Source organism: Nicotiana tabacum, chromosome 13, assembly GCF_000715075.1.
Source record: "Nicotiana tabacum cultivar K326 chromosome 13, ASM71507v2, whole genome shotgun sequence".
NCBI lineage: Eukaryota > Viridiplantae > Streptophyta > Magnoliopsida > Solanales > Solanaceae > Nicotiana > Nicotiana tabacum.
This window is the reverse complement of record NC_134092.1, coordinates 53,850,323-53,878,132: the sequence shown is the minus strand read 5'-3', so window position 1 is coordinate 53,878,132 and position 27,810 is coordinate 53,850,323. Positions and strand designations below refer to the sequence as shown.

The 27,810-nt window shown below is 38.0% G+C and overlaps 1 long non-coding RNA gene across 4 annotated transcripts; it reads left to right on the top strand.

Moving 5' to 3' along the window:
- Positions 1-1,695: 1,695 nt before the first annotated feature.
- Positions 1,696-14,645, top strand: LOC107816284 (uncharacterized). 4 transcript variants are annotated; one of them, XR_012698006.1, is made up of 5 exons: positions 1,700-1,988; positions 3,257-3,354; positions 3,561-3,760; positions 5,355-5,435; positions 7,445-7,687. It is a non-coding gene; the product is annotated as an uncharacterized LOC107816284 (long non-coding RNA). The 4 variants fall into 4 exon arrangements; XR_001654934.2 differs by lacking the exon at positions 5,355-5,435 and having other exon boundaries at positions 1,696-1,988; positions 3,257-3,484; XR_001654919.2 differs by lacking the exons at positions 5,355-5,435; positions 7,445-7,687 and adding an exon at positions 14,410-14,645 and having other exon boundaries at positions 1,704-1,988.
- Positions 14,646-27,810: the final 13,165 nt, after the last annotated feature.

The window sequence follows — 27,810 nt, the reverse complement described above, 5'->3', positions numbered from 1 at the left end:
TCGTAATCCATAGCAGCTCAGATCTAAGTTCTACACGCAGCGTATGGAAGTGTAGTATGAGTACAACCGACCTCATGTACTCAATAAGTATCAAGATTAACCTCGGTGATGTAGCGATGAGATTGTTAAGTCATAAGATACTCACTTTACTTAAACATGTACAACTCAATAGTATAAACATGTACACATCAACACATATAAGTTCATCAGTGCACGTAGAGAAGATATACACAAGCATCGTAAACCAACTAACAGTCCAACATATAGAGAAGATATTCACCAAGTATAAATAAATCATCAACAATTGCATATAGAGAAGATATGCATAAATGAACAATCCAGGTTACACAAGTTGACATATAGAGAAGATATGTATTGTAAATCACTTCTTGAATCAAAGCAGCTTATAGAAAAGATATGCATGAAATATCAAATAGCCGTCAATAGTTACATATAGAGGAGATATGCATGAAATGTCAAATAACTGTCAATAGTTGAATATAGAGGATATATGCATGACATGTCAAATAGCGGTCAATAGTTGCATATAGAGAAGATATGCATGAGCAAACAAGGTAGGTTGCACAAATTAACACATAGAGAAGATATGTACCGTAAATCATATCATCAAGTAAAATAGCTTATAGAGAAAATACGCGGTAAAGATCATATATACATCCAAGGAGTTTGCATATAGAGAAGATACGCACAATCCAACCACTGATCAATTTTTCATAATCTGCGTGTACGTCATCAAGGAGAAACATGAGAGGATGACCCTAGGGGTGGATCCTTATCCGCACGGTGCACGGGCCACTCACGTGCCATAATTATAACAACCGCACGAACAACTCACTTTCCATAACCATAACAACCGCACGGACAACTCACGTGCTATAACAACTCAACCCTCACGGAACCCTCACGTAATGTCAATCCAGTCCATCACACAGAAAGCATATACAAGAATACATGTATACAAACAATAGATATCAAATCACATACTCATGGACTGAGGAAAATAGCATTCTAAGGTGTATGCATGTGCAAAGTACACGACTACTGCTCAGATTAGGTGGATACGCCATAGAATAATAAGTATCATGTTCAAAAACGAAATCAACACCTACACATGATCTCTAGCACGATTCAAGAAGTTTACATAGCAAACATACAAAGGATGATAGAAGGAAGCACAATATCCACAACAAGCCATGATACAACCTAAAGACTACTTCGGTCATAAATCATACATTGCACCTGCATATATGCTCATCACCTTGCATATATGTCACTTCTCACACATTCCAACTAGTCAAATCAGGTCATATCCTAAGGGTTATTCCCTCACAACAAGATTAGGCAAGATACTTACCTCATTCACTACTGGAAAATAGGCCTATGGCAACAGTTTTTTAGCAACGGTTATCTAACCGTTGCTATAGATGTTTGCAATGGTTTTAACCGTTAACAAAGCCTTTAAGACTTATTGGGACAGTTCTAAAAGCAAACCGTTACAATAGTTACATAACCGTTGCTATAGATAGAGATATGGCACAGTTTACGTAAACCGTTGCTATAGAATAGTTTATTGCAACGCTGATGTGAAAATAAGGTTGTGGCTACGGTTCCTGGTTCCCTCTCTTGTTTCCCGCTCCTAATTCTACTAAGCCTGCGGTCCACAACCTTATTTTTTATTAGTTCTTTTTTTTTGGTCTCACACATATACCAAAACTCATGCCCTAAAACTTTATTTTACTCTCGCAAATAGATCGACCTACGCCGCTTTCACTGACCCATCTCCAGCCAACACATCATTGACCTGCCCGTCTCCAGCAAATGCTTCCCTTGATTTCTCTCGTATGTGACTGAATGCAGTGTTCTCTTTCTCCTTTGTTTCACCCATACAGTGTTCTCTTTTCTCCTTTGTTTCACCCTCGTACACATCGACCTGCCCTATGTCCAGCGAAGGCTTCCCTCCGGCCTAGGTTTGTTCTTAATTTTTCTCGTATCTGACTGAACTGAAAGAATCCTACAGTGTTCTCTGTTTGATGCGTCTTCCTCTTTCCTTCTCTGGTAACATTTTTCCTATAATTCTATTATTGTTCTTTAGAGATTTGGTGGGTACACTTTTTTTGCTCTATTATATCGATATTGATTTCTAGTTTGGAAAAATGGGGGTTTAGTTTGTGGGCTTTATAGTTTGTAAAAAATAAAAGTTGAACCTGTGGATTTTATTTTTGTGTGAGGGGGTTGAGTTTGTTGGTCCTCTTTCAGCTTCGTGAATTTTGGAGGTCACCAACACCTAAATCAAAAACTATATGTTACCTTTCTCTGTTGAACAAGTTTTTTCTTGGAATGGATTTCTATTAGGTCTGCAGTAACTATTTTCTCTAAAGTTCTAGTAAAGAGATGTTATTAGATTGTGATTTGTCAATTTAGTTGATGTTGTTGTATGTTACTTATTTTTTGTATTGAGTTTTTTAAGTCTAATTTCAAGATTTGCTAATTGCATAAGGATTCTCCTACAATATTAAACAAATCTCACAATCTGCAACCAATATCGTACCAACCAAATAATTCAAACACAACAATCTGACTAGAAAAAATACTAGACAATTCTGGCACATAATTCTCTCGTTTGATATGTTTGGAAGCTTTGAGTATGTTTCCAGTCTATTTTTTGGTCCATGTATAAGAATGGTATTTTGCTACTCACATCTCTACTTTGTCCCTCTCTGTCTCACGAAAAATCTGGATATCTGAGTCTCTTATTTCTCTGTTTGTTTTCTGGCATTTGATCTTCTATCGTTCATTTTATCTCGCACATTTAGCAATACATACTTTTGCTTTTGACTTTTTCCACCGATGTATATATGCTTCTTGCCTAAATAAATTTACTGAAACTATTAGTTATATAAAGTTTCAAATTAAAACGTAAATGTTAAATTGAATGAGAAATAATACTAATTTGGCCCACAGGTCTTTACCTCTTACTCTCTAGCGTGTATCCAGGTTTGTAACTTATTATCTTCATATCTATACAGTATAACCAAATAGCCTATAACACATTAATATAAACTTTGATGAGTATAGATGTTTCTTTAATGTTTGGAATCTGGTCTTATTCTTGGTTGTGGTGTGTAGCTCAATCTAAGTTAGAGATCTATTAGGGTTTGCTTGTAATATAATTCCTTCCTTTTTGCTCTCGTTATGAGGAAAACATAAAATTTTATCTTAATTTTATGTTGTGCAGAGATCTATTTTGGCCGAATTACGAGTCCCATAATGCTATTTAATCTGTCACAGTCTTAGCTTTTGGTGATTTTGGAGCTTCAAATCAAGTTCGAGCAGGTACAATTTGATTGTAAAATAGTTGGGTAGCTTCCTCGGCATATTGACGAGGAATATGAGCTTTTGTCCTCTTAAAGTATTTAGTTGGAAGAAACTAGACACACAAAATGATATGCGAAAATATATCAAGGTTTGAAGTTCGCAATGTTCAATAAACATGGATATTTCATATTTTTTACACTAACCTAATTTCACTAAACTTGTAGAAAAAATATGGCACTCCCAAAGAGGTGAAAATATGGGCTTTGGAATCAATTCAGACTGCTTGGAGAATGTATAAGATTAGTTAAATAAAATCACTTTGAAACCTCTAAAAGACGAGCTTCGAATGGAGAATAGGGCGGTAGATGTTCCGGAATCTCACTTTAAGGATCTTCTTAAATAATGAAACTCTAATCCTCTCAAGGTAATTACAAGCATTCTTTTTGTGACGTATTCTCTCCTTGTTTCTTAGTGTTGGTTTCTTGCTCTGTTTCTTGTGTTGAACCAATGACGACTATTACTAATAGATTTTTCTGTGCCAAAATCTACTTGTATTAGGAATGATCATTTGACAAACTAAAAACTTTTATGGCGATTATCTTTTACATGAATTGGCTCACACAATTTAATTTGGTATCAACTCTTGGTTTAAGTCATGCGCCCATCGTTCAACCAAAATATTTCTACCTACTTAGCTAAGGAAAAAACTTTTCGCACGTTAAGTGGCATGCTCGGGAGTTAAAACTTAAAAAATTATAGACAGATTATTTTTTTTTTCAAACTAAAATATTTCAACCTACTTAGCAAAGGAAAGAACTGTTTGCACGTTAAGTGGCATGCTGAGGAGTTAAAACTAAAAATATTATAGGCAGATTGTTTTTCTTCTTCTTCTTCTTCTTTTTCTTCTTTGGTGATTTAGCGGATCGAGTTGCTGGTTGATTTCCTCCTGATGTTGAATCATTATTCTGGCAAGACTCATCAAATTTATTTCACAAGTCTTAATTACTTGAAATACTGAAATATTTAGTACATACAATTGATTCTTATGTTACTGATGAGAGGGGTTACCAAGATTTCCTGTAAAATTTGACGTCATTCCGGGTTGATTTGATAGGTTTCGGCATAGGTTTTAGAAGTTGGAAGATTTGAAAGTTCATAAGTTCGATTCACGGCGTGATTCATAGTTTCGACGTTGTTTGATATGATTTGAGATCCCGAGCAAGTTCGTGTTAGGTTATGAAACTTGTTGGTATGTTTAGACGGGGTTCCGGCGGCCTCGGATGTATTCCGGGTGGGCTACAGGTCAATTTCTCCTATTTTTGAACTGTTGTTCTGTTTTTCTAGTATTCTTCTTCGCGATCGCGAAGCTCCTTTCGCGTTCGCGAAGTGTCTCTGCTGACCACCTCGAGATCCTTCTACATGTTCGCGTTCAACCTCTCGTGTTCGCGAAGGTTTGCTTTTTCCCTTCACCACGTTCGCGATTAGACACCCGCGTTCGCGAAGCTCTTCCTAGCAGCCTCATATTTCTTCTTCGCGTTCTTGTTCGCCGTCTCGCATTCGTGATGCTTTCAGACATGGGCAGAATATAAGTTTTCCAAATCGAGAGTTAGGCCATTATTATCATATTTTGACTTGTAGAGCTCAGTTTTGAGCGATTCTTCGTGGGCTTTTCAAGCAAATCGATTGGGCAAGTGTTCTTCACCTAGAATTTAATATATTCCATGATTTTATCTTTATTTTTATCATTTAAATTGTGTTTTGAGTTGATGAAAATGGTGATTTTTGAAGAAAGTTTTCAAAATGAAAAATCATGATTTGAGAGACGATATGGTATCGGAATTTGGTAATTTTAGTATGGTTGAACTCGTGTCGGAATGGGTGTTAGGGTTTTGTGAAATTTGTCTGATTTCGAGGTGCGGGCCCGGGGGTTGACTTTTGGACCGATTTTTAGATTTTGATAAAGATTGAGACTTTATGATCCAGAGTAGTTTCTTATGAGTTTTATTTGTGCTTTGAAGTTATTTTTGTTAGATTTGGACCGTTCGGAGGTCATTTCACCCGCAAAATTCATTTTAGAGTATCGGTTTGTCTTCTCTGAGGTAAGTGTCTTGCCTAACTTTGTGTGGGGGAACCCACCACTTAGAAATTGAGTTAATTGTGCTATCTTGTTATGTAAAAATCGTGTACGCAAGGTGACGAGTGGGTACACGGTCTATATATGGTACTTGACCGGTTTATGTTGTCTAATATTTTTTTTATGCCTTTAATTGAATTGTCATAATATGTGGTATCTCGTTGTTAGTCTACTCTTACATGCTTTATCTGAATTGCTGGCACCTACTGTACTCCTTACTCATTATTTGGCCTTATATGCCGTAGTTGAAGTTACTACCTTCCTTATTGTCTTGTTACCGCTTAACTGTTGAATTGTTCCATGTCTTGCACTTATCTGCTATCTGCCTTAATTATTATGATTGCATACTTAGTTACCACGTACCTTATCTGCCCTGTCATTTTTGTATAATTGTTGTGTTCCTCCGGGATTTATGTGGTTTCTTTGTCGTTGGGTACTGATTCCCTTGATTGTAGAAATTCTTGTAAATGGAGTCATTGAATTGTTGTTGTTGATTTGAATTATTGTAAGGGGGGATCGGGTTGCACGCTGCAATAGGTGAAATAAGGGAGGTGGTAAAATAAGGGAGGATATTTATATTATGATATTGTTATTATATGGTGGGATCGGGTTGCACGCCGCAACAGGTGAAATAAGGGTGGAATGTTATGAGGAAATAAAGGTGAATTATGATATTGATATTATATGGTGGGATCGAGTTACGCGCTGCAATATATTTTTGTGTATTGGCATGATATTGATATTGTACGGTGGAATCGGGTTGCACGCCGCAACAGGTGAAATAAGGTTGAATTGATATGGTGGAATAAGGGTGAATTACGATAATGATATTATATGGTGGGATCGGGTTGCGCGCCGCAACATACTTTGTGCTTTGTATTCCCCTGCTTTGTCGCATTGGTTTAGTTCTTTCGTACGTGATTGTGAGAATTTGTATTCCTGGTTCTTTACTGTTTTCCAAGGATTTGAGTTATTGTCATTGACTTAGCGCCTTGCCATCATTTCCTGAGTTCTTTTTCCTAATACTATTATTCTGGTAAATTAATTTTCTAGGTGAATTTATTACGTTGAGTCATTGCCTCCTGTCCTGCTGAGTTGTTAGTAAAATAGTGATTTTAAATAAATAAAATAATTAATATCACGCTGTCTTGTGTGACTTTTAGGTTAAAACCAGCCATTTATTTCGATACTTACCATTTCTACTAGTTGTCATATTTTACTTTAATTTATTCCTCAACTTAACCTCCTTGGCCTGTTTGAGGTTATTTTACTTAAAAAGGAATTGTTATTATATTGTAATTCAATAAATTCTATATTAAATTCAGTAGCTTATCCGGGGTTGCATTCATTTGAAAGAGGTTATTTTCATTAACCAAATGATTTCCAAATAAACTTATTTTCTCATTGACTTCCTAATTGGTTCAGACTCCGTAGTGTTACTTTTCGACATATACATAACGTCTCTTGAACATCCTATTTAGCATTTGTCACGAATATTATGTACCATGTAGCACGTGGAGTTTGTCGTGTAAAATGCGATGGAAAGATGTGGGCACAAGGTGTCGTGCATGTTAAAGGTTTGAAGGATGTGATTTATGGTATGAGATTTCGGAAATTTGGATTATATGGATCGTGTATTAGTAATAACTTGATTGGTTGAGTTGACATTGTTTCCCCTACTTGAGTACATTTACCCTTGTCTGTATCCAGCTATGTTGCGCAATTATTTGATTATTCACGTTGCCATTCGTGTTTCCCTTATCGTTACTGCTGTTTGTAATTTGATTTATGCTGCTATTGATATTTCTTGAATATTCCATTCTTGTTAGCTTTATGTCATATCCTGCACAGGTTTAGATGTTCAGTGAGTGTCCTGACCTTGCCTCGTCACTACTCTACCGAGGTTAGGCTTGATACTTACTGGGTACCACCGTGGTGTACTCATGCTACGCTTCTGCACATTGTTTTGTGCAGAGCCAGGTACTTTGGAGTTGGTTTGAGATTTATGCTTGGTGAGGCTGGAGACTTTAAGGCACACATGCTGGGCGTTCGTAGGCTCCGAAGTCACCTTTTATTGTATCTATTTCCATTATTTCCTCTTATTTTGGAACAATGACGTATTCATTATGTAAAACTTCTCCTAGAAAGGCTTATGGCTTGTACTACCGGTTTTGGGAATGGTAAATTTAATAGAGAATTCCATTTCTAAGGTTGTTAGATGTTATCTATTATTTTTATTCAGTAAATGTTAGGCTTACCTAGTCCCTAAGACTAGGTGCCATCACGATACCCAACAGAGGGGAAATTAGGTCGTGACAAGTTGGTATCAGAGCTCTAGGTTCATAGGTGCTACAAGTCATAAGCAGGTTTAGTAGATCTTGCGGATCGGTACGGAGACGTCTGTACTTATCTTCGAGGGGCTACTAAAACTATTAGTAAATTCCACCTCTTTCATTCCTTATCGTGCGACATTGATTCAGCTCGAAGCATATATCTTATGTTCCTTCGAATCCACTCGTGTATCATATTGCGCACTCGATATCAACTATGTGCCAACGGTTCTTGATGATGCGGATGGGCTACGAGGGGGCCAGGGATGCTCAACCATTGTCACAATATGTCATCCAGACTGAGGATGCGGAGGTACTGAGAGATTATTCAGTTGTTCACGTGTAGGTGCAGCGGGTTCTGGTATCTGGTTGATAAGTACGAGCTTGGGAAGGTTTAATTGGCTAACTAGTCGTCGCGATCATGGTAGGGTCACGAGGTGGATGTTGGTTTGAGGATAGTCGGTGGTATTGGAGACTATGTGGGTCGTATGGGATTTCTACTCAGTGGAAGGTACATTTTATCATTCAAGGCATTGAAGGAAGCGAGTTTGACTGTCACGAGAATGGACGTGCACTTAGTAGATGACTTGGAGTACCTTATGATTGGTGTTGTACGAGTTGTGAAGGTTAGTTTTGCGGATCACCAGGTGTTGTTTTCTATGGCTTCGCGCCAAGTGGGGGAGTCCACTAGCGACATTCGGATAGCAGCGTCAGGTGTTACATCAGTTTTGGCCGGAGATGTGTGTATATATATAGGGTATTGCACGGTTCCCCAAATTTTGCATATGATTGAGATCTGAGATCTTGCATGAGATGATGTTGGGGCTTGCGGTGTTTCTGCATCATTAATGGATCTACATTTCAGTATCAAAGGTAGTCGGAGAAAAAACTTCAGATTCACAGGAGGTCTATTCAGCGTGGGCATCTTGGTTTCGGCATTATGGGGTGCTTCAGAGAAAATACAGTGGTTTATGAGCTTCTAGGCTGCGTGGTTCGTGCTAGAATTTTCTGCATTGGGTTTTGGTTGGGATCATTGTGTATCGACAGGAGAAGTGTTACCCCAGAGGAAAGACGAGGAGTATTCGAAGAAATGGGCTAGCTCTATGGTGATGGGTCAACATAGCAATGGAAGTAATTGGTCCTTTTTGAATGGGAATTCTCTACCAACATCTGTGGCGCTACTTTTGGGTTGGACAGTTTGTGTGATTCGGTTGAGTTTGGGGAGATGGGGTCCTGATGGCTTAGTTGTGTGCGGGCGGGTCTTAGAGAGTTCTAGATAGTTTCGGCCATGGCTTGAGTCGGCTGTCTGCTATGGGCATAAGAAATATGTTGTACATGATGGTTTTCTCCCGGATGGGTATCAGAAGTTAATAGAATGTTAGCATTATTGGGTATCATATGTGAAAAGCGTACATTTTAGGAAGGAACCTTGAGTTTTGGTTTGCGGGTGCGTGGCTAGTGGCATGGTGATTTTTGGGTTTTGAGACTTCTTGAGGTTTAGGTTTTATTATGCGGCCGGTAAATTTACATGGGTGATTTAGTAAGATGATGGAGTGTGAGTGATGTATCAGCCATTCTGGTAGCGTACTTGAGATCGAAAATTGAAACTATGGTATTCCTGAGGTTTTGGGGCTGGATGTCCTCATATGCGGACTATTTCTTGTTTGCGGCTTGTGAAGAAATGTTGAGAATGGGATAACTAATGGCATAAGTTGTCGGTAGGTTGCTATGGACTTGTGGAGGCATATTTACCTATTTGGGAATGATCAGGATTTGGTTTGGGGGCTATTTAAAAGCCCAACGAGAATGTGTACTTTATATCGGATCAGGTTTGGGTACTCTTGTGAAGTTGATATCATGGTTATGCTACCGGGCAGTATGGATATTATTTGTGCCTCTAACCTATGTTATGTGCTACTCTCTTATGCTGTGAGGTTGTATGATTATTCTCTACGCATGTGTAATTCCGTTCAGGCCTTATGGCGATGTGGGCAAGATGGCCCTCGTATGTGGATTTGCTCATTGCACTTTAGTTATGCATGTTTTACTCCATGTTGTTCTATTTCTATTCATTTCTAACAGTTATACTTGTGCACCCTATTGTGTTGGATATCAGCATTCATGTGATCAGTGAACCCGAGCATTTTGGCTCGATGAGTATCCCTATATGGAGATATATTTGGGGCTGCGCTGCACGCCGCATCGGATGTTATGTGAGATACCCTTTCCTTGTGTTTATATTGTGTTCTGTTTTCTTTATGTGGAATAAGTTGATGAAACTGTACTTTGTCATTATATCTGTTGCACTTGTTAGACAATCCTTGTACCTTGCTTTCCTTTTATTTTTCTACATGCCCGGGTTATTGCCTGCTTGGTTTACGGACCTTGTTATGTGAGAACCTGTGTGGTCCTGCGATGAGTTGTTAGCTGGGCTGCTGGTATTGGCTGAGAAGGGGTTCTTAGACCTGAGATTTATACTATCGTATTGGGGGTGAGGAGTGGTTGGAAGGATGATGCTATTTCCGCTCAGATCTGGGCAAGGGCTCTTGAGGGACGGGAGAGTTTCTTGTCTTGCTACTTTCATGGGTGGTTGTGAGTTTTTGCATGTTTCTTTCATCTTGATCAACGTCATGGTGGTCCACAACGAGGTTTTATTCAATGTGAAGCATATCGCCGGCATCCGGACTATTATTGGACAGCTATGATGGTCAGAAGATATTGCTATGGTCAATTGAGTTGTGTGGAACATCATGTGATCGTGCCCTGGGTTGAAATTGTGGCTCGATTCAGCTTGTTCAAGTTTGTACAACGTGATGATGCGAGATTCAGATCCTATGAGAAGTTTCAGATGTTGAGGGTTGGGTTTTGTCTTGAGTTGAGGACTAAGGATGAAGTGAGGTCTTCAATTAAGTGGCGTTGTCAGGCCTACATAGGTTTGGGTGATGGGGAATCACCCCCGGCGGTATGTATGGTGAGTTCATGCAGTGATTGGAGGGCTTTGGAACGACTCCGGGCACGTTCGAGGATGAAAGTATGTTTAAGTGGGGAAGGAGGTAACGACCCGACCGGTCGTTTTGAGAATTTAAGTTCCGTTCGGCGGCATAAGGCCCTGTACAGCTTCGTATTATGTGTATTGACTTGCATGCGTGGTTGAATTCAGTTACCGGATGATTCGGAGTGATTTGGGACACTTAGTCCCTAAAACGGAAGCTTAAGTCTTAGGATTTTTGACCGTAGATGGAACTGTGTGAAGACAACTCCGGAATGAAGTTCCGATAGTTCCGTTAGCTCCGTTGGGTGATTTTGTACTTAGGAGTGTGTCCGGACGGTGAATTTGAGATCTGTAGCTGATTTAGGCTTGAAATGGCGAAAATTAAATTTTCGGAGATTTTGACCGGAAGTGGACTTTTTGATATCGGGGTCGGAATACGATTCCGAGAGTTGGAACAGCTCAGTTATGTTGTTTGGGACTTGCCTGCAAAATTTGATGTCATTCCGGGTTGATTTAATCTGTTTCGGCACGAGTTTTAGAAGTTAGAAGATTTGAAAGTTCATAAGTTCGATTCATGATGTGATTCATAGTTTCAACGTTGTTTGATATGATTTGAGACCCCGAGCGAGTCCGTGTTAGGTTATGGAACTTGTTGGTATGTTTAGACGGGGTTTCGTGGGCCTCGGGTGTGTTTCGGGTGGGCTACGGGTCAATTTCTCCTATTTTTGAACTACTATTCTGTTTTTCTGGTGTTCTTCTTCGCGATCGTGAAGCTCCTTTCGCGTTCGCGAAGTGTCTCTGCTGACCACCTCGAGGTCCTTCTACGTGTTCGCGTTCAACCTCTCGCATTCGCGAAGGTTTGCTTTTCCCCTTCATCGCGTTTGCGATTAGACACCCGCGTTCGCGAAGCTCTTCCTGGCAGCCTCATATTTCTTCTTCACGTTCACGTTCACGTTCGCGTTCGCGTAGGTTTCGTCCCTTGTTCTTCGCATTCGCACTCCTTCCCTCGCGTTCATGAAGGGTTTTTCTATAACAGCCTTACTTTCCTTCTTCGCGAACGCGAGCCTTTCTCCGCATTCGCGATGCTTTCAGACATGGGCAGAATATAAGTTTTCCAAATCGAGGGTTAGGCCATTTTTATCATATTTTGACTTGTAGAGCTCGGTTTTGAGCGATTCTTCGTGGGTTTTTCAAGCAAATCGATTGGGTAAGTGTTCTTCACCTACAATTTAATATATTCCATGATTTTATCTTTATTTTTACCATTTAAATTGTGTTTTGAGTTGAGGAAAATGATGATTTTTGAAGAAAGTTTTCAAAATAAAAAATCATGTTTTGTGGGACGAAATAGTACCGAAATTTGATATTTTTAGTATGGTTGAACTCGTATCGGAATGGGTGTTCGAGTTTTGTAAAATTTGTCGGGTTCCGAGGTGCGTGCCCGGGGGTCGACTTTTGGACCGATTTTTAGATTTTGATAAAGATTGAGACTTTGTGATCTAGAGTAGTTTCTTATGAGTTTATTTTTGCTTTGAAGTTATTTTTGTTAGATTTGGATCGTCCGGAGGTCATTTCACCCGAGAAGTTCATTTTAGAATATTGGTTTGTCTTCTCTGAGGTAAGTGTCTTGCCTAACTTTGTGTGGGGGAACCCATCTCTTAGAAATTGAGTTAATTGCTATCTTGTTATGTGAAAGCCGTGTACGCAAGGTGACGAGTGGGTACACAGTCTATATGTGGTATTTGACCGGTTTAGGTTATCTAATATCTTTTCGTGCCTTTAATTGAATTGTCATAATATGTGGTATCTCGTTGTTAGTCTGCTCTTACATGCTTTATCTGACATTGCTATACTCCTTACTCGTTATTTGACCTTATATGTCGTAGTTGAAGTTACTGTCTTCCTAATTGTCTTGTTACCGCTTAACTGTTGAATTGTTCCATGTCTTGCACTTATCTGCTATCTGTCTTAATTGTTATGATTGCATACTTAGTTACCACGTACCTTATCTGCCCTGTCATTTTTGTATAATTGTTGTGTTCCTCCGGGTTTTATGTGGTTTCTTTGTCGTTGGGTACTGATACCCTTGATTGTAGAAATTCTTGTAAATGAAGTCATTGAATTGTTGTTGATTTGAATTATTGTAAGGGGGCATCGGGTTGCACGCCGCAACAGGTGAAATAAGGGAGGTGGTGAAATAAGGGAGGATATTTATATTATGATATTGCTATTATATGGTGGGATCGGGTTGCACGCAGTAACAGGTGAAATAAGGGTGGACTGTTATGAGGAAATAAGGGTGAATTATGATATTGATATTATATGGTGGGATCAGGTTGTGCGCCGCAACATATTTTTGTGTATTGGCATGATATTGATATTGCACGGTGGGATCGGGTTGCACGCCATAACAGGTGAAATAAGTGTGAGTTGATATGGTGGAATAAGGGTGAATTATGATAATGATATTATATGGTGGGATCGGATTGCGCGCCGCAACATACTCTCTGCTTTGTATTTCCCTGCTTTGTCGCATTGGTTCGGTTCTTTAGTACGTGATTCTGAGAATTTGTATTCCCGATTCTTTACTGTTTTTCCGAGGATTTGAGTTATTGTCGTTGACTTAGCGTCTTGCCATCATTTCCTGAGTTTTGTTTCCTAATACTATTATTCTGGTCAATTGATTTTCTAGGTGAATTTACTACGTTGAGTTATTGCCTCCTGTCCTGCTGAGTTATTAGTAAAATAGTGATTTTAAATAAATAAAATAATTAATATCACGCTGTCTTGTGTGACTTTTAGGTTAAAACCCGCCGTTTATTTCGATACTTACAATTTCTACTAGTTGTCATATTTTACTTCAATTGATTCCTCAACTTAACCTCCTTGGCTTGTCTGAGGTTTTATTTTACTTAAAAAGGAATTGTTATTATATTGTAAATCAATAAATTCTATATTAAATTCAGTAGCTTATCCGGGGTTGCATTCATTTGAAAGAGGTTATTTTCATTAACCAAATGGTTTCCAAATAAACTCATTTTCTCATTGACTTCCTACTTGGTTCAGAAGCCGTAGTTTTACTTTTCGACATATACATAATGTCTCTTGAACATCCTATTTAGCATTTGTCACGAATATTATGTATTGCGTAGCACATGGAGTTTGTCGTGTAAAATGAGATGGAAAGATGTGGGCACAATGTGCCATGCATGTTAAAGGTTTGAAGGATGTGATTTATGGTATGAGATTTTGGAAATTTGGATTATTGGGATCGTGTATTAGTAATGACTTGATTGGTTGAGTTGACATCATTTTCCCTACTTGAGTACATTTACCCTTGTCTGTATCAAGCTATGTTGTCGCGCAATTATTTGATTATTCACGTTTCCATTCGTGTTTCCCTTATCGTTACTGCGGTTTGTAATTTGATTTCTGCTGCTATTGACATTTCTTGAATATTCCATTCTTGTTAGTTTTATGTCATATCCTGCACAGGTTTAGATGTTCAGTGAGTGTCTTGACCTGGCCTTGTCACTACTCTACCGAGGTTAGGCTTGATACTTACTGGGTCTACCGTGGTGTACTCATGTTACGCTTCTTCACATTTTTTTGTGCAGAGCCAGGTACTTTGGATCGAGTTGGTTTGAGATTTATGCTTGGTGAGGCTGGAGATTTCAAGGTACACCTACTGGACGTTCGCAGGCTCCGAAGTCACCTTTTATTATATTTATTTCCATTGTTTTCTCTTATTTCGGAACAGTGACATATTCATTATGTAAAACTTCTCCTAGAAGAGCTTATAACTTGTACTACCGGTTTTGGGATTTGTAAATTTAATAGAGAATTCCATTTCTAAGGTTGTTAGATGTTATCTATTATTGTTATTCAGTAAATGTTAGGGTTACCTAGTCCCTAAGACTAGGTGCCATCACGATACCCAACGGAGGAAAAATTGGATTGTGACATTAGGAATTTTGTCTAGGTGCCATCACGATACCCATCACGACCTTAGACTTGAAATTAAGGTCGGATTGCGAACTAAATCACATAATCAGGCTCGGGGTTGAATGGGTAATTGGATTTTTGTCCAAATCTCTGTTTTTGACCAAGCGAGCCCGGAGTTAACTTTTGTTGACTTTTTCCAATTTAATTAAAGATTGAATCTTTTTCACTCATGGGTAGTTTCTAAGGCTTATTTTGAATTGTTTGAACTAGATTTGATTAGTTTGGAGGCTTATTCTAAAGGAAAAGCCCTAATTGATCATTGATTGGGTTGGAAAAAGTGGTAAGTATCGTGTTTAACCTTGATTTGAGGAAATTAGGACTTGATTGATTTATTTACTACTTGATTTATGTATGGGGACAACGTATATGCAAGGTGACGAGTGTATATACGTAGTCATGGGTTAAGCATGCAAGTTGGGACATTTATTTAATGTCTTCAATTATTTGATGCCTTCATTTAATCCATGTTATTACTTGTTAAATGCTTTAATTGTTACTTTCCCTTTACTTATTATATTCATGCCTTTATCCGTTGCATGCCTTAATTTGCTATTTATTTCAATTTATCTGTGCTTTTATTTACTGACTGTCTTTACTTGTTTTATGACTTTGTGTGTTGTTATATAGCCACTTTTATCCGTTTTGTATCTTTAATTATATAATTCTCTTATTGCGTTTTATTTTGAGGTGCGTCGTAGTTGATTGGAGTTAGTACATTTATTTTATATTGTGTGGGATTGGGTTGCACGCCGCAACGAATATTGGTACTATTCTGTGGGATCGGGTAGCACGCCAAAACGGATATTGGTAATATTGTTTGGGATCGGGTTATATATATATATATATATATATATATATATATATATATATATATATATATATATATATATATATATATATATATATATATATATATATATATATATATATATATATATATATATATATATATATATATATATATATATATATATATATATATATATATATATATATATATATATATATATATATATATATATATATATATATATATATATATATATATATATATATATATATATATATATATATATGTGTGTGTGTGTGTGTGTGTTTGAACTGTTATTTTTCGTATTCGTATTGTATTGAAAAGTTGAGCATAGATGTTATTATGGGCACTTTGTTATGTGTTTTATGTAATGGTTTTTTATGTAAATTCTTGTTTTCTCTATTCTACTATTATTTCATTTATACTCGCACAAGTTTATATTAAGTGTCTTGTCATAGCCTCGTCACTACTTCGTCGAGGTTAGGCTCGACACTTACGGAATACATGGGGTCGGTTGTACTCATACTACACTTCTTGTGCAGATTCTGGTGTTGGTCCCAACAACAATTAGTAGAGGCTCGCTTAGACTATATCTTCACGGAGGCTTGAGGTAGAGGTGCACGACGTTCGCAGACCCTGAAGTCCCCTTCTTATTTCTTGCATTGTTATTCATTCAGACATTTATATTTCATTTCAGACCTTGGTTGTAGTAATTCTTTTTAGTAGCTCATGTACTCGTGACACCAGATTCCGGGAGTTGACTAGATGGCGTACTGAGAATTATTATATCTATTTCTAAGTTCTATAGTTTGTTTTTCTTATTTTAACTGCTTTTAAAATTATTAAAGTTAATAGTTGTGTACTAATGTTGGTTTGCCTAGCAAGTGAACGTTAGGCGCCATCACGACCCCGAGGTTGGGATTTCGGGTCGTGACAAGATAATGTGAGGAAATTTATACTAAGAATTACTTTAGAAAATAAAATAAATATTTAATTGAATATAAAAAACCACATATCTATCTATATGATATTAAAAATAGTAGTTGATAAAAATATTAAATAAAGTAAAAAGTTAATAAAAATTCACATGAAAATGTGATACTATTATGTATTAGATAACGTTATAGCAAAAGCAAGAAAAATAATTAAAATTTTAAAAAATTATAAAAAATAAAAGAAAAAGACTATTTGAACTTGAGATTAGAAAGTTCTTAAAGTTATGACGAGAACATTCAAAATACAGTTATGACCACAAAATTAAAATCTTGCTAGATAAAGAAAAACAAAAATTTGATACCAAATTAGAAATTTAAATATAGTGAATAAATATCTCATGTAGCTAATTTTACTAATGAAAATTAAAAGCCAAATTTGTATCTTGAAACTAAAAGAGAAATATTTTTAACTGCTCGTAATACAAAAAATAATTATAAGAAAATTTAATAGATTTGAAACATTACAAAAGAACTTATGTATTAATTCTTAGACTATTTCAAAGTTATATTTTAAAACAAAATGTGATATTATTTTGAGTATAGGTAAAATACTTATGTAAAAAGCTAATTAAAATTTCTTGTTAGGGAAGACAATGTATAAATAAGAAAATAGAGATAGTGTAAGAATACTTTATATTTTAAATTTATTTAAAAATTAATAAATTAAATTAATAAATAATATTTAAAAATATTATTGATAGATTTAAATAATGAAAGAGCTCCAAGTAAAAGGAAATAGTGTAAAAATACATTAAATTTCAAGAATTAAAAAAATTATATTTATTTATGATTATTAAAAGGGTAATAAGCAAGACATTGAGACAATTTATAAGCTAATAAAAGATCACATTACAATATAACAATATTAAGTAATAAACAATGCAAAAACTATAAGCAAGAAATAAAAGAGAGAAAAAATTTGTCTAACAAAGTAGAAAGATAAGACTTAATTGAATTTTGAGATGAAAAATAAAGTGGTAGTAAAAATTTTGTCAAAATAATATGATTTAATGTGCTCAAACAAGACAAATCACAACGTTTCATGTTTAGTATTATTTAATCTTGATCATAAAATAAAATACAATTGCCAAAATTAAAGGGTTAGATTATCACTGTCACGACTCATATCCCATAATAGGTCATGATGGCGCCCAAAAATGTTGTTAGGCAAGCCAACGAGCGTACCTCCAACTTAATTATCCTTTTTAGCCTTTAAAATCGGAAATTTCATTCAGTAATTAGAATTTAAATCCAGAACCCATAGAAACATATGTATTTCTTTTCCAAAATACCGAGTACGAATAATACATAAAACGTAGTGACAATAATAACAAGTACAACTATAAACGTCCACTAGAAATTTTCAAAACCTTGTGTAACAAGTGGATGAGCATCTGCTAGGGAGTACAATACAAACACAACATATGTCTGGAATATAAAATAGAAAGGGTAAAGTAAATGAATATGATGGAGACTTCGTATGCTGTGGATCGTAACATGGAATGCAGCTCACCATAAAGTCCCTTCAGCAGCTGCGCCTATGCGCCAAGACGACCACCGAATGAACCTGCCTCAGTACCTGCATAATTAGTGTAGAAGTGTAGCATGAGTACGTAATTAACGCGTACCCAGTAAGTATCTTCCCTAACCCCGAAGAAGTAGTGACAAGGGGTCGACATCGACACTTACTAGTGGTCAAATAATTTAAGTATAATAAAAGTAAACGGATATGAGGCATAGCAGGTAAAAACAACAAAACAGATAAATGCATAATATGATCCTCAACAGAAGAACAAATACGAAGTCCTTGATAACCGGATACTACCTCGAATGAAATACATAATGGTCAACACTAGAAAAAATATCACGTCTCAAGTCAGGAAAACTCACGGGTACACTTACTTATTATCAAATATTATGCACGATTTTGTCGAGGAGAACGACCTGATCCCATAAGAGTAATGGCATGATTTTCTGTTGTAGCGTACAACCCGATCCCATAATTTTACGATCCAAATCCCATTATAGGTCGTGATGACGCCTAACGATATTGTTAGGCAAGCCAACAATGAACCTCAAATTTAATTATTCTTTAAATACACCGAATTAAATGGAGATCCCATGGAAACATAAGTACCTTTTTACCAAAAATACCAAGTACAAGTAATACATAAAGCAAAGTGATAATAACAATATATACAGCTGAGAAAGACCCCTAAAATTTCGTAAAACCCGGTGTCACAAGTGTATGAGCAATCTAGGGAATATACAAAACTACTACAGTTACTGTCTGAAATGAAATAGACAGAACAATAATTAAGCTAAGAGGGAGACTCCGGGTGTTGCAGATTAAAGCATGGAAGACAGCTCACTACTAAGTCTCCGTGTGATGCGTCTACGTGCCCGTGTGACCACTAAGAGTACTTGTCTCAGTACCTACACAATTAGTGCAGAAGTGTAGCATGAGTACGTAAATTAATGTATACCCGGTAAGTATCTAGTCTAACCTCGAAGAAGTAGTGACGAGAGATCGACTTGACACTTACAAATGGTAAAATAATAAAATACATAAAGTAGATAGGTATGAAACACACCATGTGACAAAAAAATAATTAAGCTTTAATAATAAACTTCCAAACATGGATTATCACGAAATCACTAAAATGTCATAACTGGCCTCGAAGGCACAACATCAACTGATACCAATACCAAATCAACTCTCAAGTGCTACGCACTAGTCTGCCGAGGTGAACAACCCGATCCCATAGGAATGGTGTTATACAATACCGCCAAGGCGAACTGCCCGATACCATAAGAATAACTGACAATATTGCAGAGGCAAACAACCTGATCCCATAAGAGTATTTATAATCCTGCCGAGGTGAACGACCCTATCCCATAAGAGTAGAGAAACTCTCTCGCTTGCAAAAATACATGCATGTAGAGAAGACATGGACCTACCATTCATCAAATATTTTATGATTTCCAAAGTAAGAGACTCGGTCAATATTTTATTTTAGTTTCAATCCCAGTCATAAATTGAAGAAATCAAATATACAATATTAATACACACAGTACATTTAAGGAATGGTATGAATCTAAGTCTACTTAAATATAAACATGAATACAGCTACATACGAACTCTCATCACCTAGTGCGTACGTATCCCCCACAACAAGTAGAACACAACAATTTATATACCTAAGGGGATAATTCTGTGATGACCCAAAAGGTCATCTTTAAATTTAATTAATAATTATGTATTCTAAGACCTCGAAAAGTACTATTCATCATTCCTCGGCTTGCATGTGTAGTCCGTATAATTTTTCGGAAAGTTTTTATATGAAAAACTGATTAAATTGTGAAATAGAGCCTTAAAACTCAACTAAGTTGATTTTGGTCAATATTTTGAGTAAACAGACTCGGATCAGTATTTTGACAGTTCCGGTAGGTCTGTATCGTGATTTGGGACTTGGGCGTATGCCCGGAATTTAATTTGGAGGTCCCTAACTTGAATTATCACCAGTTGGCGAAAACTAGAATCTTAAAGGCTTAAAGATTTCAAAGTTTGACTATAAATTGACTTTTATTGATATCGGGGTCGGATTCGAGTTCTGAAAATTTTTATAGGTCCTTTATGTCATTTATGACTTGTATGTCAAATTTGGTGAGAAACGGAGTTAATTTGACGTGATTCGGACGTTCGGTTGTAAAAATAGAAGTTTTAAGGTTTTCTTAAAAATTTCATTTGATTTGGTGTCCGGTTTGTAATTCTAGGTGTTAAATTGGTGTTTTGATCGCGCGAGTTGAACAAGGCACGAATGTATATAGATTATCGGCAGTTGAATAAGGCTACTATCAAGAACAAGTATCCACTGCCAAAAATTGATAACTTATTCAATCAACTTCAGGGTGCCAAGGTGTTTTCAAAGATCGACTTGAGGTCTGGTTACCAGCAGTTGAAGATTATGGCATCTGATGTCCCTAAGACAGCTTTTGAGACTCGGTATGGGCATTACGAATTCCTAGTGATGTCATTTGGGTTGACAAATGCTCCAGCAACATTTATGGATTTGATGAATCGGGTGTTCAAGCCTTATTTGGATTCCTTTGTGGTTGTGTTCATTGATGATATCTTGATTTACTCCAGCAATCGAGAGGAGCATGGGCAACATCTTCGGAGTGTGCTCCAGATGTTGAAAAATAATCAGTTATATGCTAAATTTTCAAAATGCGAGTTTTGGTTAATCTCAGTTGCCTTTTTGGGGCATGTTGTATCGGCAGAAGGCATAAAAGTGGATCCTAAGAAGATTGAGATTGTTCAGAATTGGCCTAGACCTACTTCAGTTACAGAGATCCGGAGTTTCCTAGGTTTGGCAGGTTATTATCATCGGTTCGTGGATGGGTTTTCATCTATAGCAAGCCCATTGACCAGACTGACCCAGAAAGGTATCCCATTCAGATGGTCAGACGAGTGTGAGTTGAGCTTTTAGAAGCTCAAGACTGCATTGACTACGGTGCCAGTGTTGGTATTACCCACAGGTTCAGGATCTTATATGGTGTATTGTGATGTATCTCGCATTGGTCTTGGTGCAGTATTGATGCAAGATGGAAAGGTGATTGTATATGCGTCGCGGCAGTTGAAAGTTTACTAGAAGAATTATCATGTTCATGACTTAGAATTGGCAGCCATTGTTTACGCGCTGAAGATTTGGAGGCATTAGCTCTACGGCATCTCATGTGAGGTATTTACTGATCATCATAGCCTTCAGTATCTGTACAAACAAAAGGATCTCAATTTGAGGCAGAGAAGATGGTTGTAGTTGTTGTAAGACTATGATATCACCATTTTGTATCACCCCGGAAAGGCTAATGTGGTGGCCGATGCTTTGAGTAGAAAGGCTGTGAATAAGGGCAGCGTTGCTTATATTCCGGTTGGTGAGAGGCCATTAGCTATAGATGTCCAGATTTTGGCTAATCAGTTCGTGAGGTTAGATGTTTCAGAACCCAGTCGGGTTCTAGCTTGCACAGTCGCTCGGTCTTCTTTATATGAGCGCATCAGAGAGAGGCAGTATGATGATCCTCATTTACTTGTCCTTAAGGACACGGTGCGGCACAGTGATGCCAAACAGGTTGTTGTGGGGGAAGATGGAGTTCTGCAAATGTAGGGTCGTATTTGTGTGCCTAATGTGGATGGGCTTCGTGAATTAATTCTGGAAGAGGCCCACAGTTCCATGTATTATATTCCTCCGGGTGCCGCCAAAATGTATCAAGTTTTGCGGCAACATTATTGGTAGAGGAGAATGAAGAAGGATATAGTTGCATTTGTAGCTCGGTGTCTGAATTGTCAACAAGTCAAGTACGAGTATTAGAGACGTGGTGGTTTGCTTTAGAAGTTAGAAATTCCTAAGTGGAAGTGGGAGCGTATCACTATGGATTTTGTTGTTAGGCTCCCACAGACTCAGAGAAAATTTAACGCAGTTTGGGTCATTGTGGATAGGTTGACTAAGTCAGCACATTTTATTCCAGTGGCAGTTACCTATTCTTCAGAGCGGTTAGCTGAAATTTACATTCGTGAGATTGTCCGCCTTCACGGTGTGCCCGTGTTTATTATTTCATATCGAGGTACGCAGTTTACCTCACACTTTTGGAGGGCTGTACAACGTGAGTTAGGAATGCGAGTTGAGTTGAGTACAACATTTCATCCACAGACAGACGGACAGTCAGAGCGTACTATTCAGATATTGGAAGATATGCTACGCGCTTGTGTTATAGACTTTGGAGGTTCTTGAGATCAATTCTTGCCACTTGTAGATTTTGCTTATAATAATAGCTACCAATCGAGTATTCAGATGGCTCCATATGAGGCATTATACGGAAGGCGATGTCGTTCGCCAGTTGAATGGTTTGAACCAGGAGAGGCTCAATTGTTGGGTACCGATTTGGTATAGGATGCCTTGGATAAGGTCAAAGTTATTCAGGATCGACTTCGCACAGCTTAGTCTAGGCAAAGGAGTTATGCCGACCGTAAGGTTCATGATATTGCATTCATGGTTGGAGAAAGAGTATTGCTCCGGGTTTCACCTATGAAAGGTGTAATGAGGTTCGGAAAGAAGGGCAAGTTGAGCCCTAGGCATATTGGACCCTTCGAAATTCTCGAAAGGGTGGGTGAAGTAGCCTACAGGCTTGCACTACCACCTAGTTTATTAGCAGTTCATCCGGTGTTCCATGTGTCTATCCTCCGAAAATATCATGGTGATCTGTCCCATGTGTTAGATTTCAGCTCAGTCCAATTGGACAATGATTTGACTTATGAAGAGGAGCCAGTAGCTATTCTAGCCCGACAGGTCCGACAGTTGAGGTCTAAGAGTTACCCTTCAGTTTGGGTGCAATAGAGAGGTCAACCGGTTGAAGCATCTACCTGGGAGTCTGAGTCAGACATGCGGAGTAAATATCGACACCTTTTCACCAGCTTAGGTACTTTTTCTAACTCTGTTCGAGGACGAACATTTATTTTAGAGGTGGAGAATTTGATGACCCAAAAGGTCATCTTTAAATTTAATTATTAATTCTGTGTTCTAAGACCTCGAAAAGCACTATTCATTATTTCTCGACTTGCGTGCGCAGTCCGTATAATTTTCTGAAAAGGTTTTATATGAAAAATTGATTAAAATGTGAAATAGAGCCTTAAAACTCAATTGAGTTGACTTTGGTCAACATTTTGAGCAAACAGACTCGGATCAGTATTTTGACAGTTTTGGTAGGTCCGTATCGTGATTTGAGACTTGGGCGTATGCCCGGAATTTAATTTGGAGGTCCCTAACTTGAATTATCGCCAGTTGGTGAAAACTAGAAGCCTAAAGGCTTAAAGATTTCAAAGTTTGACTACAAATTGATTTTTATTGATATCGGGGTCGGATTCGAGTTCTGAAAATTTTTATAGGTCCGTTATGTCATTTATGACTTGTCTGTTGAATTTGGTGAGAAACAGAGTTGATTTGACGTGATTCGGACGTTCGGTTATGAAAATAGAAGTTTTAAAGTTTTCTTAAAAATTTCATTTGATTTGGTGTCTGATTCGTAATTCTAGGTGTTAAATTGTTGTTTTGATCATGCGAGCGAGTTCGTATGAGGTTTTTGGACTTGTGTGCATGTTTGGTTTGAAGCCCCGAGGGCTCGGGTGAGTTTCGGATAGCCTACGGACCATTTGAACTTTGAGAAAAATCTGGTTTTTAGCTTCTGCTATCATCTGGTGCATTGTGCTTCGCGATCGCGAAGCCATTCCTGCGATCGCAAAGAGGAAATTGTGAGTCGTGAGTTTTACCCTACGTGTTCGCGACCGAGGGAACGCGTTCGCGAAGGGTCCAAGTGCAAAGCTTCGCATTCGCTATCGAAGACTCGCGTTTGCGAAGAGGGAATAAGGCAGAAATTGAAGCACACAAAATTTTGCTACGCGATCGCACAAGTCAGTAAGCGATCGCGTAAGGTTGAGAAAATGTTCTATTCGATCGCATGGCCATTTACGCGATCGCGTAGAGTTAAAATTCCGGGCAACCAAAACATGATTCGCGATCACAAAGTATTATTTGCGATCGCGAAGAGTAAAATGGACCTGGGCAAAAGTTGTTCTACGCGATCGCGAACGAATTTCCACGATCGCGATGAATAAAAATCTGGGCAAACAGAACTTAAGTTCTGAAAATGGGATTTCGACCCATTTTTCACCATTTTCGATTTTGAGCTCGGGTAAGACGACTTTTGGGCGATTTTTATGGAAAAATATTGGGTAAATGTTTCTTATACTATATTGATTATATATCATGATTTCATACTCATTTACATCATGAATCCGTGAATTTATGGAAGAAAAATCAGACTTTTATAAAATCTTCCAAAAATGTAAAATGAAGATTTGAAAGCCAATCTGATGTCAAAATTTGATAATTTTTGTATGGTTGAACTCATATCAGAACGGGTGTTCAGATTTTGTAAGTTTTTTCGGGATTCAAGACGTGGGTCCCGCTGTTGATTTTTAAAATGAATTTCGAATTTTTATCCGAAAAATTTATAAATTCATATGGAATTAATTCCTACGATCTGTATTGAGAATATTGAATTGTTTATGACTAGATTTGAGGATTTAGGACACGAGTTCGCTTGGCAAAGGTTTATTGGATTCTTGAAATTTGATTGCAAAGCGAGGTAAGTGTCGTGGTTAACCTTGACTTGAAGGAATAGAACTCTTGAATTATTTATTATGCGCGATGCATGTGTATGACGTATAGACAAGGTGACGAGTGTCTATACGTTGTCAAATTAATTGTTTGCATAATTACTTGAAAAAATCATAAATCGTTTTAAATCATGAATTAATTATTATATTAATTATTTCACTCATATTCCTTGTCAAATATTAATTCTTGAATTCCTGCAATAATTGTTACATGCTTATTTGACTTATATGTCTTGATTTCTATTTGACATGTAGCATACTAAATATTAAACTGCCTATTTTCTCCATGATTTCCACAATTAATTGCTAATTGTCATTGTTTGTTCATAAATAAATTATAATTATTGTGTGCCTTAATGCTTAATAGTTTCTCATTGAACTTGGTATTTATTGGAGTAATTTTTATTATATTTATGAGTTGTTAAAATATATTGGGGGATCGGGTTGCACGCCGCAACGGAAATGAAAGTAAATCTATATTGGGTGATCGGATTGCACGCCGCAATAGACTTATTTAAAAGTCTATATTGGGGGATCGGATTGCACGCCACAACAGACTTATTTAAGAGTCTATATTGGGGGATTGGATTACACGCCCCAACAAACTTATTTAAAAGTCTATACTGGGAGAACGGATTGTGCGCTGCAATAGACTTATTTAAAAGTCTATATTGCGGGATCAGGTTGCACGCCACAACGGAATTGTTTAAAATTTATATTGGGGGAACGGGTTGCATGCCACAATAGAAACAAGTTGAGGGATTGTGACTGCTGAGTTGATTTCAATTATTAATATTATTTACTGGTCTTACTAATATTCCCGTTATTATTATTGTTGTTATTACTATTATTGCGTACAAGTTAAATGTAAGTGACCCGCCTTAGCCTCGTCACTACTTCGTCGAGGTTAGGCTCGGCACTTACCAGTATATGGGGTCGGTTGTACTGATACTACACTCTGCACTTCTTGTGCAGATTTCGAAGTTGGTCCCAGCGGCGTACCATAGACTTGCTCGGATTTCAGCTACTCAGAGGAGACTTGAGGTATAACTGCACAGCGTCCGCAGTTCTGAAGTCCCCGTCTATCTTATTTTAGTTGTATGTTTGCTTTCAGATAGCTTTATTTTATTCAGACCTTTATTTGTATTATTCTAGAATTTCGTTCACTTGTGACACCAATTCTGGGATGGTATTTAGACATCGCTATTTTTATGGATCATTCAATACATTTTAGACTTTACTTCCACATTTGTTTCTTTGTTATTTATTAATTTAAAATTGTTTTAAAATGGATAATATTATTCTAACGTTGGCTTGCCTAGCAAGTGAAATGTTAGGCACCATCACGGTCCCGAAGGTGGGAATTTCGGGTCGTGACAGTTGGTAACAGAGCACTAGGTTACATAGGTCTCACGAGTGACGAGCAAGCTTAGTAGAGTCTGAAGGATCGGTACGGAGACATCTGTACTTATCTCTCAGAGGCTATGAAGTTTAGGAACAATATCACTTCTTTCTTATTCTGTTGTGCAATTTTATTCTATCATCGATGATTGAACCATTCTACTCTTATTCTCTCGCAGATGGTGAGAAAACGTAATACCTCTACCGATGGTCAGGGACCAGAACCCCCGATGGAAACTATGGCCAGGGGTAGAGGTCGAGGCCGAGGTCGTGCTAGAGGCAGAGGCAGAGGCAGAGGCAGAGGTAGAGCTCAGTCTAGAGCTCGAGCAGTATCACTTGTTGTAGATCCTCAGGTGGATCTTCAAGAGGAGGTTCCAGTTCAGACTGTACCAGTTGGACCAGTTTAGGTTCTGGAAGGGTTCATAGCTACTCCGGTGCTTCAGGATGCTCTAGTCCGTCTGGTGAGTCTTATGGAGGGTGTGGCCCAGAATGGTACATTTCTAGTGGCACCAGCTGTCTCACAGGCTGGGGGAGGAACACAAACTCCCACTACTCCCGCTCCAGAGCAGATGGCTCCCCAGAATCGGGCTCCCGCAGCCCCGCTAGTTAGGGTAGTTCAGCCAGTTATTACAGCACAGACCGGTAATAGGCCCGCCATTTCTTTTGAGGCCTTATTGAGACTGGATAAGTTTACTAAGCTCTTTCTAGTTCACTTCAGTGGTACACCTTTTGAGGACCCATAGGATTATCTTGACCGCTGCCATGAGGTGCTGCGGAACATGGGTATAGTTGAGACCAATGAGGTTGATTTTGCTGTATTTTAGATGACGGGTTCCGCCAAGAGGTGGTGCAGAGATTATACATTGACCAGACCAGTTGGATCGCCTGCACTAACCTGGGAGCAGTTCTCGCAGCTATTTCTGGAGAAGTTCCTTCCTATCTCACTGAGAGAGGATTATCGCAAGCAATTTGAGCGTCTACAGCATGGCAGTATGACTGTTACTCAGTATGAGTCCCGTTTTGTGGATTTGGCCCGTCATGCTCTCCTTTTACTACCGACGGAGGGAGAGAGAGTGAGGAGGTTTATTGATGGACTCACCCACTCTATCAGACTTCAGATGGCCAAGGACACCGGAAGTGAGATTTCTTTTCAGGCGGCTGCTAATGTCACAAGGAGGATCGAGATGGTTCTTGCACAGGAGAGAGGGCAGAGGTCCGATAAGAGGCCTCATCAGTTCGGTGGTTAACGGATCATTTTTGGAACATTGGTCACATCAGGAGATATTGCCCTAGGTTGTTGAGTAACAGATCTCGACAGGATTCTCGTGCCATCATACCGGCACCGGTTGCTTCACCGTCTGCTCAGCCAGTTATAGGTAAGGGTCAGGCAGCTAGAGGTGAATGTCAATCCATTAGAGGTGGAGGTCAAACCATTAGAGTTAAAGGCTAGCCAGTTAGAGGCTGTCCCAGAGACACAGTTCAGAGTGGTGGGGCCTAGCCCCGATTTTATGCTTTTCCAGCTAGGCCTGAGGCCGAGTCATCTTATGCTGTGATCCCAGGTATTATTCCAGTT